General features: G+C 47.0%; 2 long non-coding RNA genes across 6 annotated transcripts in view; both read right to left on the bottom strand.

The window, feature by feature from the left end:
- LOC126509063 (uncharacterized) overlaps positions 1-3,774 on the bottom strand; it is a 20,819-nt gene extending 17,045 nt beyond the window's left edge. Inside the window, exons 1-2 of the long non-coding RNA XR_007594043.1 lie at positions 3,475-3,774; positions 3,241-3,348 (exon numbers count right to left, since the gene is read on the bottom strand). This is a non-coding gene — a long non-coding RNA (uncharacterized lncRNA). The remainder of the gene's footprint in view (positions 1-3,240; positions 3,349-3,474) is intronic.
- Positions 3,775-4,544: 770 nt separating this feature from the next.
- The window catches only part of LOC126504883 (uncharacterized), a 10,269-nt gene continuing 2,115 nt past the window's right edge, over positions 4,545-12,698 (bottom strand). Inside the window, exons 2-6 of one of the 5 annotated variants that reach the window (XR_007592753.1) lie at positions 11,057-11,288; positions 10,159-10,291; positions 9,575-9,752; positions 5,377-9,301; positions 4,545-4,991 (exon numbers count right to left, since the gene is read on the bottom strand). This is a non-coding gene — a long non-coding RNA (uncharacterized lncRNA). Of the gene's footprint in view, positions 4,992-5,376; positions 9,302-9,574; positions 10,292-11,056; positions 11,309-12,039; positions 12,154-12,698 lie in introns of those variants that run through there. The other 4 variants (XR_007592774.1, XR_007592758.1, XR_007592771.1 and 1 more) reach the window with 4 other exon arrangements.

The raw sequence follows: 12,698 nt of genomic DNA, 5'->3' as shown, positions 1-12,698 counted from the left end.
CTCTCTCTCTCTCTCTCTCTCTCTCTCTCTCTCTCTCTCTCTCTCTCTCTCTCTCTCTCTCTCACACACACACACACACACACACACTTATTCTGGTACCAGAAATTGAACCTAGAGCCTTGTACATTCTAGGCAGGTGCTAAATTATGAGTGGTATCCCCCAGTCTCCTTTTACTTTTTGCCCTGAGATAGTCTTACTAAGATAGTCTTACTGGCTTTGAACTTCCTCTGTAGGCTGAACAGGCCTTGAATTTGCAATCCTACCAGGTCAGCCTCTCAAGTAGCTGGGATTACAAACCAACACCATCAGGCCTGGACTAAACTGTAAATCATTATACCAGGATAAACATAGACTGTAGCGAACCAGCTTTGCCTGAAGTTATTGGAAATGTATTCATATTTTAGAATCCCAAGGGCAGTTTTAAGCAGATAATTATTGTGTTCTTAGAAAAAGGAATAAAACTGAGCAAAGCAGCAAAGAAAGGTTTGGCCTAGGTTATGTCTAAGGGAGATAAATCTTCCAGGACCTCAAATCCTGGCATCTAATCGCTAGCCACAGTCTTTTTCTTAAGAATTTCCGAGATAAGAAGTAGCCAGGCATTCATGTTTGCTGAGAAACTAGATTGGAACCACAGCCACCTGGGGCTGAAGGAGGAGGGTCTTTGTCACTTGGAAATATTTACAGAGAATTCCGAGAGAACACAGGGCGTCTCCCATGTTTACACACAGTCGGCTGTCTGTGAATATTTCTTCCAGAGACTTCCACAGCTTCTCCCTAACTCTCCAAGACTCTAGACCTCATCTCTGCTACACTTCAGCTCTCACAAGCGTCTTTGCTAGTCCGAGAGGAAGACAGCAAAGCAGACCCAAAAGGTCTGGGCAAATGAAGCAGCCGCTTTATCCTCTTCTGCCATCTGAGCGTACAACTCCCAAGGGAAACTTTTTTTGACCTTCCAAAATCAGGGAATAAATTTTGCTTCACAACATGCAAGTCAAAATGTACACCAGTAATAGAATATTCTAGGGACAGACTGGCCACAGTGGAATGGGTAACTCTCACAAACTGAGTAAAGGAAACCAGGTGCACACCTTTAATCCCAGCACCCAGGAGGCAGAGGCAGGCAGATCTCTGTGAGCCAGCCTGGTCTACATATTGAGTTCCAGGACAGCCAGGGCTACAAAGTGAAACCCTGTCTTAAGAAAATGAACAAAAGAAAAGAGACCAAGCAGAAAAGGATGAACGCTATGTGATTTTTTTTTTTTTACATAAAATCCAGAAAAGGGGCTGGAGAGATGAATCAGCCATTGAGAGCACCAACTGCTCTTCTAAAGGACCTGGGTTCAATCCCAGCACCCACATGGCTGTTCACAACTGCCTGTAACTCCAGTTCCAGATGATCTTACACCCTTACCCAGATATACATACGGACAAAACACCAATGCACATGAAATAAAATAAATAAGTTACTTTTTAAAAATCCAGAAATAGGAAAAGGAATGCGGATGAAGACTCTGACCTGGGGATTTTCTGGGGTGCTGACAGTTTTATATTCTTTGACTCTGGGTACTGGTTACACAACAGTGTTGTTCTTTGTTTTAAAAAAATTCACTAAATCATAATACACTGTATGTATAGTTTCTGTAGATTTCATTTTATCTGAAACCTTTTTAAAAAATGATTTGTGGAAAGTCAGTGACTTACCCCAATGAGTCACTATTGCTTGATCCTGCTTGCTTATCACTTAGCCCTTTCTGCATTTAGTGATTGATGGCAAGCAGTAACCCTACAAGACTCTTTGGAACTTTACATAATGATATTCCCGATAAGCATAACCAGGGACTTGTCATTTTGAAGCCTAGTGACTTCCAGATGTCTGTAATATTAATTTGGGTGCTGATAACAGCTTGTTGTTATGGACTTCTCAAGAATGGATCGTTCTTGCCAGGATCATGTGAGCCAGCAACTAAACCACATCCTTTGTGAGGCTGAACCAGGAAGGGCCATGTTCTTCTACGGCATGATCACCAATGTGACCCTGGGCTGGCATGGGCAATCCATTCTTCTATATTTTAGTGAAGCTATTTTAGTCTTGCCTTCAACTTCAGTTTATGTAACATCTTAGCAGGCATCCTATGAAATGGAAACAGAAAATTATAGCTGTGCACTGTTGAGTCTGGCAGAAGGATTTAAGTCCTTGTGGATTTCTGCTGTGCACTAGAGACACCGTCTAGTTTCTTTTTTCCTCAGTTTCTTTCCACATTTGCAAATGGCATCAATAATTTTTGTTCTGGCTAAATCATTGCTTATTTATTTATTTATTTATTTATTTATTTATTTATTTATTTTATTCGGGGCAGGGTTTCCCTGGGTAGCCTTGGCAATCCTGAAACTCACTCTGTAGACCAAACTGACCTGAACTCATAGAGATCCGCCTGGCTCTGCCTCCCGAGTGCTAGGGTTAAAGGTGTGCGCCATCATGGCCACCACTGTCCAGTTGTCAAAGTTATTTTTAAAGCCAGTTTTAAAAATTGTCCTGAATTATTTCGAGTAGCAGGAGGAGGGATGGGAAGACTTTACAAGCCGGAGGTCCAGGAGAGCTGGATGGAAGCAGTGTCTGCTGGGCATGACAGGAGGTGACCCTCAAGAACTCACAGCAGCTACGGTTGTCTGCACAAGGTCTTCACCAGATCAAGCCAGCCAGCCTTCCAGCACGACTGGGAAGGGACTCACGTGCCCCATGCTTAACTGATGGTTTCCGAGGGAGGGAGAGTCAGTTTGCTTTGAGAGTGCTGCTCTTGGTAGTTGACCACACTCCAGTAGACAGCTCACACCCAGAACACACTTGGGAAGTGCAAACTGGAGTGGATGGGTTATTAGATTTTCCAAAGAGAAAAGAGGACAGAAAGTTGGATCAAGAGGGAGGTGAGGCTGGATCTCAGAGTGTTAGGGGCCATTTCAGGCCTCTCCTTTCTCACAGGGCCTTGAAGTAAAAACCTTGAGACAGAAAACTTAAAGTTAACTAAAACAGTGTGTGCTAATCTTAGAGACTCAAGGTCCGGAAAGCACCACAGAGTGCCCCCATTATTCCTTGCTTATCGCTAGCAGCAGGTGTTCTAGCCACTGACCCTGCAACTACTCTGCTTGGCTGCCTAGCTTCTGAGTCCCTCCTTCCCTCCCCCTGCCCGATTCCTCACTGGAGGACTATATAAGACAAAAAGCTTGTTTCAATAAACGGATACCTTGACAAATTGAGAACAGAATCCTGTTTGACTTGCTTGGTCTTCTTTCCCTCTCCCGCCCGTGTCTTTTTCAGATAGCGCCTCTTTGGGACCCTGGAATAACTGGACCTGCTGGGTGGGTACATCAGAGGAGGAAGGAAGGAGGGGTAAAAATGATAAAAATACATTTAGGAAGTTCTCAAAGGATTGGTAAAATATTAAAAAAGAAAGGAAAAATACCCCCTCTTACTCTACCTTTTCTCTCCTCCCAGACACTGTTCCCCAGGGCAGGCCCTTTGGACTCTTGGCTGGCTTCATGGCTACATCTGTGCGTCTCATGCGTGTGCACAGTTCACATTTCTGAAACTGCGTACACTGAGTGCCAAAATAATAGCAAAGTCATGAAGTTGAATTCATAAATGAAGAGCCCTTCTGTTTTGAAAGTCCGATGTTCAAGGCCAGGCGGTGGTGACGCACCCCTTTAATCCCAGCACTCGGGAGGCAGAGGCAGGCGGATCTCTGGGAATTCGAGGCCAGCTTGGTCTACAAGAGCTAGTTCCGGGACCGGCACCAAAGCTACAGAGAAACCCTGTCTTGAAAAACCAAAAATAAATAAATAAATAAATAAATAAATAAATAAATAAAGTCTGATGTTCAAAGTAGCAGGACTTCTGGTTAGCCAGTGTTCTGCTGAGAAGCCCACTTCCATTCTAAAGCTGGCTTGAGTCATCAACAGGGCCAGCATCCCACAGAGCAGCCACTGGATCTAGGAACTTCAGCAGCAATGGTCTTATTCTCTCTCTCTCTCTCTCTCTCTCTCTCTCTCTCTCTCTCTCTCTCACACACACACACACACACACACACACACACCCTCCAAGAAGCACAGACTGTCTTAGTCACAGCACAATGCTGCAGTTTACACGCGTATAACTGTTACAAGGAGGCTGAGGATTATAGCTCCCAAATGTGACTCTCCTAAAACCTGCCAGTCAGCCCTCCCTTTCTCAGAAGCAGATACCATGTCGGGTGAGGGCCCCTGCGTGCGTGCGTGAACAGAAGGAGCTGAGTGAGAGTCTGGGAGAGCCTCAAGCCCCTGCTCAGCCAGCTCTCCACTCAGCAGGTGGGAGTCAGTGAGGCGCCGTCCTCCAGCCGGACTCCTGGCTCTGAGGGAACAGCCCCTGTTCATTAACTTTGAGTCATCTTCTAGCAAACATAAAGGTTCCTTTCTGCACAGCCGGAACTTCCAGGTCAAAAGTCAAGACAGTCTGCGGAGTCTATTTATTTCTCCTAAACCAGCACTTTGTTCCTCACCAAATCCTGAAGCTCACTGAATACTGCAAACACTTCGCAGTTTGTCTGTGTTTATTTCTTTGAAACATGAAACAATTTTATGCAAGGGAAATAGCATCGAATATACTTGCCCATCAAATCAGATGGCCAAGGCTGTCTTGCTTAGCCAGAAAACAAGGCTTTGCATACATTAAACATCACCTCTTCAAATGCTTCTGCCAGAAGGACCACCCTGAGTCGTATCTGGTACGCAAGATCTGTTCTCCAGGCCTCCAACCACAGGAAGTGACCTGGAGTGCCCTGCTGACCTCCGATGATCTAAGAGCTGGTTACAATGGTTAAGAGCATTCGCCGCTCTTCCAGAGGACATGGGTTCAGTTCCCAGCATCCACATGACAGCTCACAACCATCTGTAACTTCAGCTCCACGGGGTCTGATATCCTCTACTGGACTTCAAGGCACTACACGGCGCACAGACACACCTGCAGGCAAAACACCCCTACTTGTGAGATGAAAATACACGCAATATTTTTATTTAAAAAAAAAAAAAGGAAGAGGAGGACATGTTTTGGTAGGAAGCAGAAAACACTATAGACTTTGATTCTGCCAGCTACTAGGCATTAGAATCAAGAAAAGCAAGCCAGTAAGAAGATGCAGTGGGTAAAGATACTTGCTATGAAACCTGATGACCTGAGTTCGGTCCTGGGGACCCACAGAGTAGAAGAGAACCGATTCCTACAAGTTGTCCTCTGACCTCCTCACACTCTGCAGGGATGTGTACGCCCCTCCGATAAATAAATGTCATCCAAAATTAAAAGAAAAAATGTCACAGCAAATAACCCTGACCTTAGGGCGGTTCCAGCTCACCTGGCGGCGTTCATGGGCAGATGGAAGTTCTGCCCCTGTGTGGGAGGTGCTGAAGGCGCCTGTACTCACACTTTCTGAGAGCAGAAAAGTCCAGGGTCAGAGCCATTAACCCCGACAATCTCTCGGGGGCTTTTGCTCTGTCTTCCTCTTACAGTTGAATGCTTTATGGTTGTTTTTTTTTTTTTTTTCCCCTGTATAGAATTCATTGGGAGTTGGTTTCGTCCATTTTCTCTTTTTAAAAAGAATTCTCTCATGGAAAACCTGCTTTGTGAGTCAGTCTTAAGCCAAGCAGGTGGAACTGACTGGCTGCTTTGTTCCACCTTGAAAGTATTTGAAACCGCTCGCCGACTGAGGAAATGGTATTTTCTTAACACGTCACGGCTCATTTCTTCCAGTCTCTTTATGGAAAACCGGACTGTGAAGGCCTCGAGGTAACCTAATTTAACCTGCAGAAGCCGTCGGGATCCAGGCAGTGGGCTGCTGAAGGATTAAATGAGACGTCCAAATGTCCTCTCCGGAGAGGAGAGTGGACCACAAGGCAATGGAAGCGTTTCAAGAAACTCCTACGGCGCAGTGTGGCACCATCATAATCGGAGATGCCGAGGCTCATCTTTCGTACCCGGTGCCGCTCTTGGAGCTTAGCGGCCTAGTTCCCGTTGCTGCGGTAGGATAATGGCTGCTACTTAAAACAGTCAAAGGATCACGAGCTCCGCCTGCCAAGCATGAAACAGAAGCCCACTTGTGCAGCTCTTTTTTGGTCATCCTGCTTCTGTTCCGGAATAATCGGGAATAATCGGCTTAATGAGAAGAGTGGGCAGGACCCCTCCCCTCCCCTGCCAAGCAGCTTCCATCCCTCACCTCCAACCTCACATCCCATTGTTCCCCTTCCCTCCTAGAGATAGTTCCCAGCAGAGGCATGTCCCCAGTTTACCCCAGAAGGGCTCCCCTCCCCGCTTTGGGTAAGGCATCCAAGTAATGCTAAGAACCAGAGTTCTGATTGATAGGATGGCATTCCTCCCTAATGAGAAGGGGGAGCTTTGGGCTTGTGGCTCCCACTGATGAATTAACGCTGTCACTAAGCAACCACTCCTAACTGCAGTCCAGATCTAGCAAGATGAGAAAGAATGAGGCCACTGATTTTCCCAGTCTTTGCTCGTTACCCATTATGGCTTTGTCTGAGCAGACTGTGAATATACAAAAGTGTCCCCCAAATATACCGTAAGGGGACTGACTCAAAACAGAGTGAGAGAAGATAACAATGGCCTTAAAGGGGGTGAATTCCCTTCCTGTAACTCTAGAAAATTGCTCAAGAGGGCAAACGGGTGTGAGGGGCCCACCAGACATAGTGTGGTTTCATTCCATGTACACTGTATAACAGTCCTGGACAGTAGATTGGTTTTGTTTACAGATATCAGACACAAAATTCGGAGAGGTGGTCAGGAAAATAAACAGCTGAGTCAAGCCTGGGCCCTGGCTCTCTGTGGTGTAAACCTCCCCTTCCACTGTGGAAGCTGCCAGATTTCTGTCCTATGAAGGAAGTGAGCTGGCTAGCTGCACAAGCAGCAGAGTCTATTAATAACTAAATATTTGCTAATTTGAAAAGCCAGTCAAATTGCTCACCAGGTAATCATGATTTGATTTCTTCCTGGACAAAGCAACTTAACGTAAAAGGTGTGCTCCTGTGGTGTTTATGGTATGTGCTGAGCGTGTCTGGCCCAACACAGAAAGGATAGAGAGAAGGAAGTCACATCTTCCTAGTAGCAAGAGAACTGCATTCTCTCGATTCCTTTAACGACCCCGCTCCCCATTTCCAGCAGACAGCACCGTGTACCTCCTTTGCTGCCTAGAAACCACTTCTCTTCCTCAAAGATGCTTCTCAAGAAAGTCATGGATCTTCCTGGCTGTCCACTGCTCCCCTCTGAGAGCGCCCTGTGTGGTCTGGAAGCCACCACTCAGACAGTCATTCATTGGCAGAAGTTGTGTGGATAGAGCATCATTAGCTAGAGACGCATTAAGGGTTGCAGCAACTGTCCGAGTCGATTCGCACAGAATGTAAATCTGTCTTTGGACAACCTGGGACGACTCTGCAGGGCCAGAGCTTCCTTTGGCATTCCCGAGGCTGTCATTAGGCCTGTGCCACAGCTTAACATCCTGCTCATCCTGCTTCCTCCTACCTCCCACAGCACCGATCTCAAGGACAGCCTGGGTGCTCACCAACCCTTCCTCGGATTCTGCTTCCTATGGAGCCTAAAGGGCTACATTGCCACATAGATCTTCTCTGTACCTGCCTTGCCTCTTAGAATGTGAACTCCATAGGGGAAGAAGCATCCTATTTGTTCAGTAACTTGAGCTTGACATGACATGGCCCAGTTGTCATTGTATCTGTAAACGATGCCTCGGTATCTTGTGGATCCTACTAGTGCAATGCCATGAGAAGCTGGGGGAAGACTCTGTGCCAGCAGCACCCCCAATGTGTGGCCAGAAGTAATGGTTCCAGAATGCGAGGACCCTGTATGCTGAAGCTACTTCCAAATATAGATTACTTTTCTTTTAGTTTATTTCAGTTTTAACCCAATTTTTAAAATGTTGTGTCAGGTTTGAGAATATCACTTGCGTACCTAGCTAGGTGAACCCCAGGGACAAACTTGTCAGCAGCCATATTGCTTTCCTAGATGGAGGACATGTCGTAGAGAGTTGGTGCAGAGAGATTACAAGCTGAGGCACTTGGAAAGCCCAAAATTCATGCCCTGAAACCATTTCAGAGGCATTGCATTCTTCTCTCCAAGGAAGGGATAAAGTTACACCCACGGGAAAAGAAGGAAAGAGCACTACCTATAGGATTCCAGTATCCCTTGGCACCTGTGGGCCTCATGTCCTTTCCTGAACGGCTTTGATATTATTATGGCATAGTCTTTTGTATTATTGGCCAGTTACACCCAGGATCCTGCCTAGGTCCAGTGAGAAGTGTGGTCAGAGCTCATTGGTGGCCTTCTTTGTAGAATGGAACCCTTACTCTAAAGGAACACTGAGAACAAGACTCCTCCCCACACAGAGGGTGTGCCGCCTCTCTTGACTCATGTCATAGCAAACTGAGTGGTCCCCTCTTATGTGATGTAGACCTTCCTGTTTGTGCAGCCAGCTGTGTTTGCATGAATACCACCGTCTAAACATTACTGGTGAGCACAAGCTGACTCTTAAGGTAAACAGAAGGCAATACTAGTTTTGAGATTCTCAAAGTTCCTTATCTTCTACTTTCTAGTTATGACCCTTCCCTTCCAGGCATGGCTTGCTTACTCATATGTAATGGACAATTCTGGAATCTCTGTAAACAGTAAACGTTAACTTAATTTAGCAGTCAGAATGTCCAGTCCCAGAGAGCAACCAAACCTCTGAACCTGGGAAGATGGAGAATGTTTTGTCCTTCCAGCTGGAAGCTAGCCCTGGAGAACTGGGCGGTGGTCAGGCTGGCTTCTTCTCAGGGAATGACGAAGGAAGGCGGAGGGAAGGAAAATCTCACTGCAGTTGGAAGTCATACCCTAGTGCCCCATACTCTGGCTCTTGATGTCTTGGGGGCGCTTTGGTAGACTCATAACCGAGTAGTCCCCTCCACGGTGGTTTTGGTTCCAGTTTAGGGAAGCTCTGCTTGGAGGTAGCTGTCATTTCTTCTTCTGTCACCAGGGTGTGTAGCCAACTTTTGCAGCTAGGATCTCTTAGACACACCCAGTGACCTTTAGGACACAATCCATGGTAATCCAGCCCATCTGTCCCCGAAGTCCACTGACAGCGCTACTTAGCCCTCCTCCCCAGCGGGCTTGCAGTGCTGGGCAGCACAGCCACACATCAGCAGCTTCCAAACCAAGTGGTCGGCCAAGCTCTCCCTCTGTGTACCCTGGAGAAAAGTAACAGGAAAATGGCCACAGGACACCTTGGAAAAAGACAACAAAAGTCACGAAAGAGCAGAGAGGGCATAAGGAAAAGTCAATGGGTTAGACCCTGGCCCCCAAATGTTGGACTCATAAACAACACCCTTTGGAGAGGGGGATGCATTCAGCATGAGTGGGCACTGTGTGACACTGTCCATCTAAGGCCACTCCCGAGAATTTTCTTACCTCCCCAGGCTCTAGGCTCTTTAGTCTCCTGAGTGGTGAGCAGGCCCTAGTCCTAAGATGTGGTTTCTGAAGTCGCCTTGGAAACATACCTGGAAATGTCACTGCCCTGAAGAGTCACAGACAGACTGAGTCTGGTGCCCAGTCAGAGCGTTGGTGTAATGCTTGGTGCAGTTGATGGATTTTGTTTGTGGCTCCGGGTGCTGATGTGCACATCCCCGTAACTTCTAGCCACTTAAGGCAAAACCACACAGCTCAGTGTGTATTTACCTAGGAGGGAAAATCAGAACGAGGCCAGACTCCCAGACCCAGCTGTGAGGCAGAAGCATATTTCCTATGCTGCTCACACAACTTGAGGACCAGAGGAGAGGAAGCTCATGACCACTGCCCTCTCTTCTGGGGAGTGAAGAGGAAGAGGCCCAGGAAAGGGTTCTTATGCCACTTTGGAGGGCAGCAGGAATAAAAGCAGGATAAATAGCCGAGAAATTTTCCTATCTCCCCCCTTCACTTCTCTCTCTCTCCCTCCACCCCTCTCCCATCTTTCCCGCTTCCTGTGTCCATGCTCACATACATGTAGAAGCCAAAAGACAATGTCTGGTGTTGTTCTTTAGGCACTATCCACATTTTATTTCATGTTTTGAGATGGGAGGGGGTTTCTCACCCACCTGAAACTCACCAAATAAGACTGTGCTCAATGGCCAGTGAGTCCCAGGAACCATCACCCCAGGTCTGAGAGTTTCACTTGCCTCCATGTCCAATTTTATTTTCTGGTGGTTTGTTTTTTGTTGCTGCTTGTTTTAGTCTGTGTTCTGGGGAATAAAATCTGTCATTATGCTTGAGACACAAGTATGTACTAATTGAGTGATCTTCTTAGCCTTTAAAAAGGTTTTGTTTTTTAGTTTTTCAAAAGTTTATTTGATGTGTGTACCTGTGTGTGATGTATATATGTGTGCATTATGTAATATTTGTCTGTGCATGTGTGTGACGCATATGTGTGAGGTTTGTGTGTGCATGTGTGTGCATGTGGGTGATGTGTGGATGCATGTGTATGTGATGTATGTGTGTGATGTATGTGCACATATGTACAGTCAGTGCATGTGGCGGTCAGAGGACAACTTCCTACAGTCTGTTCTTGTTTTCCACCTGTTCAAGGAGAGGTTTGCCTTGTTTCTGCCTTTTACATATTCCAGGCCAACCAGCTCTGAGCCTCCAGTGATTCTCCTGTCTCCATCCCTCACGTCCTGAAGGTGGCTGGGACTCCAGACAGGCATGCTGGGGATGGAACCCAGGCCATCGGGCTCGCACAGGAAGCATTTTTACCCACAGAGCCAGTGTTCCGGCCCCTGTTTTGTTTTTTGAGACAGTTTTACTCTACAGCTCAGGCTGGTCTCAAGCTCATAAAAATTCTCCTGCCCTCAATTTCTAAGTCATGGGATTACAAAGGTGTGGGCAGGCATTTTTCTCTTCCTTCCCTCCTTCCTTTCTTCCCTCCCTCCTTCCCTCCCTCCCTCCCTTCTTCCCGCCCTCTTCCTCCTCTTTCTTCTTTTCTTGCATATGCTAGACGAGTGCTTTACCTCTCAACTTCATTTCCACCCTCTGCAGAGAAATACTTCTGCAATCCCAGGCTTGTGTGCTCTCATTGGGTGACCAAGGTTATGAACTCCAGAGCCAGGCCAACCTGGACGTGGATCCAGCATTCTGTCGGAGGAGCTGTGTCACCTTGGGCAGACATTTCACTTCCTTGGACCTCCTTGAACCTCAGGTTTCCTTCAGCACAGCAAGAGGTTGTGACCTTACAGTGTACACCTGTCGCAATCACATGGGTCCTTAGACATAAAGGGACTCTATGCAGTGACTGGCATTTAGCAAACTGTCCGTAAGAAACAAAACTTCTCACTTCAACCCCACCAGCTGTTCGTCTTCCAGTCCTACTAGGACAGGAACTCGGAAGGGCACACGCGCTGAAGGACCCGGGTCAAAATTCCAGCTAAACCGCTCAAGCTGAGCAGCAAAAGAGGTAGATACTGATACACCTGGTGTTTTAGTGCCTCAAGGTGAGGACTTGTAGAGGCTTTGTGAAGAATGCTCTGACGTCAGTGGTTTCTTAGAAAGAACTCAGGGGTGAGAAAAGTCTCTCTCTGACTTAGATGTGGATGCCTGTGACAGAAAGTGTAGTTTTCTGTCATAGGAAAAAAGTTTGGCCACAAAAGTTCCAGAGCTTGCAAGGTATTGGATGATGACAGCTCCACACATGCGCAATCAGTCTGTCTCCACACATGCGCACAGGGTCTCCCTGAGCTCCAAAGGCTCCAAACTCACGACTTGGCCTCAGGGTCTCTCTGCTCTTTCTTGCTCACACTCGGGCTCTCTTTGGGGGTCACTATTCCTACTACTCTTCAAAACCAAGTTCAAATGCTTCCTCTTTCCTGACTGTTCCCTAACCTCCTGTTCTGCCCTTACCTCACTTTGCCACTTCCAGGCCGTTCTCAGAGTGACCTGTGTGACCTTCCGTGCTCCATTCCTCTCTGCAGCCTTCAAGCCCTGTCTGAGGTCTTACCTGGAGCGGAAGGTCACTAAATCGTAGCTGAACTCAAGTGGAGGGACCTCAAGTCCTCCATCCTTAAAGAAACCACAAGGCAGGAAGCTGGGCGGAAGCGAACATTGTACTGCTAGCGATTTCAACACTGACTTCAACAGTTTTCCTGTCTGCTCTGCCCTGCAGGCATCCAGGCCAATGTCTGTCCACTAAAGCCAGGTGGCAGTAAAAATTTGGCATGTTAGCCCGTCTGTCAGGCTCCCTGTGAAGCAAACAGAACTGCGGTAAAGCCGGTCGGAGACACACAGCCAGTCACCACATCTCAGCGTGGACGGTGGATGAAGCTTCCATCCTACATCCTGATCCTTTTTTCCCCGCTGGTGGAGGAGGTGAGTGTCCAGCTGCAAAGAAGACCCTAACAGAATCTGTGAGGTTTTTACTGAACACCTACGGCAGAGGCTGCCAGTTGTTTGGGCCGGTAGCCGTCTTCCACTCCCTCGGTATTAGAGATCCCGGTGAGGTAATGGAAATTCTGCCCATTTCCCCTTGCGGCTAGGTCTAGCTCCATGACTTTTAGAATACGAGCACTGGTCCATGGGCCCTGAGTAGAAGCGCTACTAGTTAGCGATCTTTTGCACCAGGCAGAAAAAAAAAAAAAAAAAAAAAAAAAAAAAAAAAAA

The sequence above is a fragment of the Alexandromys fortis genome, unplaced genomic scaffold, assembly GCF_014885135.2.
Source record: "Alexandromys fortis isolate MF-2015 unplaced genomic scaffold, M_Fortis_MF-2015_v1.1 scaffold_19, whole genome shotgun sequence".
In the NCBI taxonomy this organism is placed as follows: domain Eukaryota; kingdom Metazoa; phylum Chordata; class Mammalia; order Rodentia; family Cricetidae; genus Alexandromys; species Alexandromys fortis.
The sequence above is the reverse complement of the archived record's forward strand: the minus strand, read 5'-3'. Positions and strand labels throughout refer to the sequence as shown.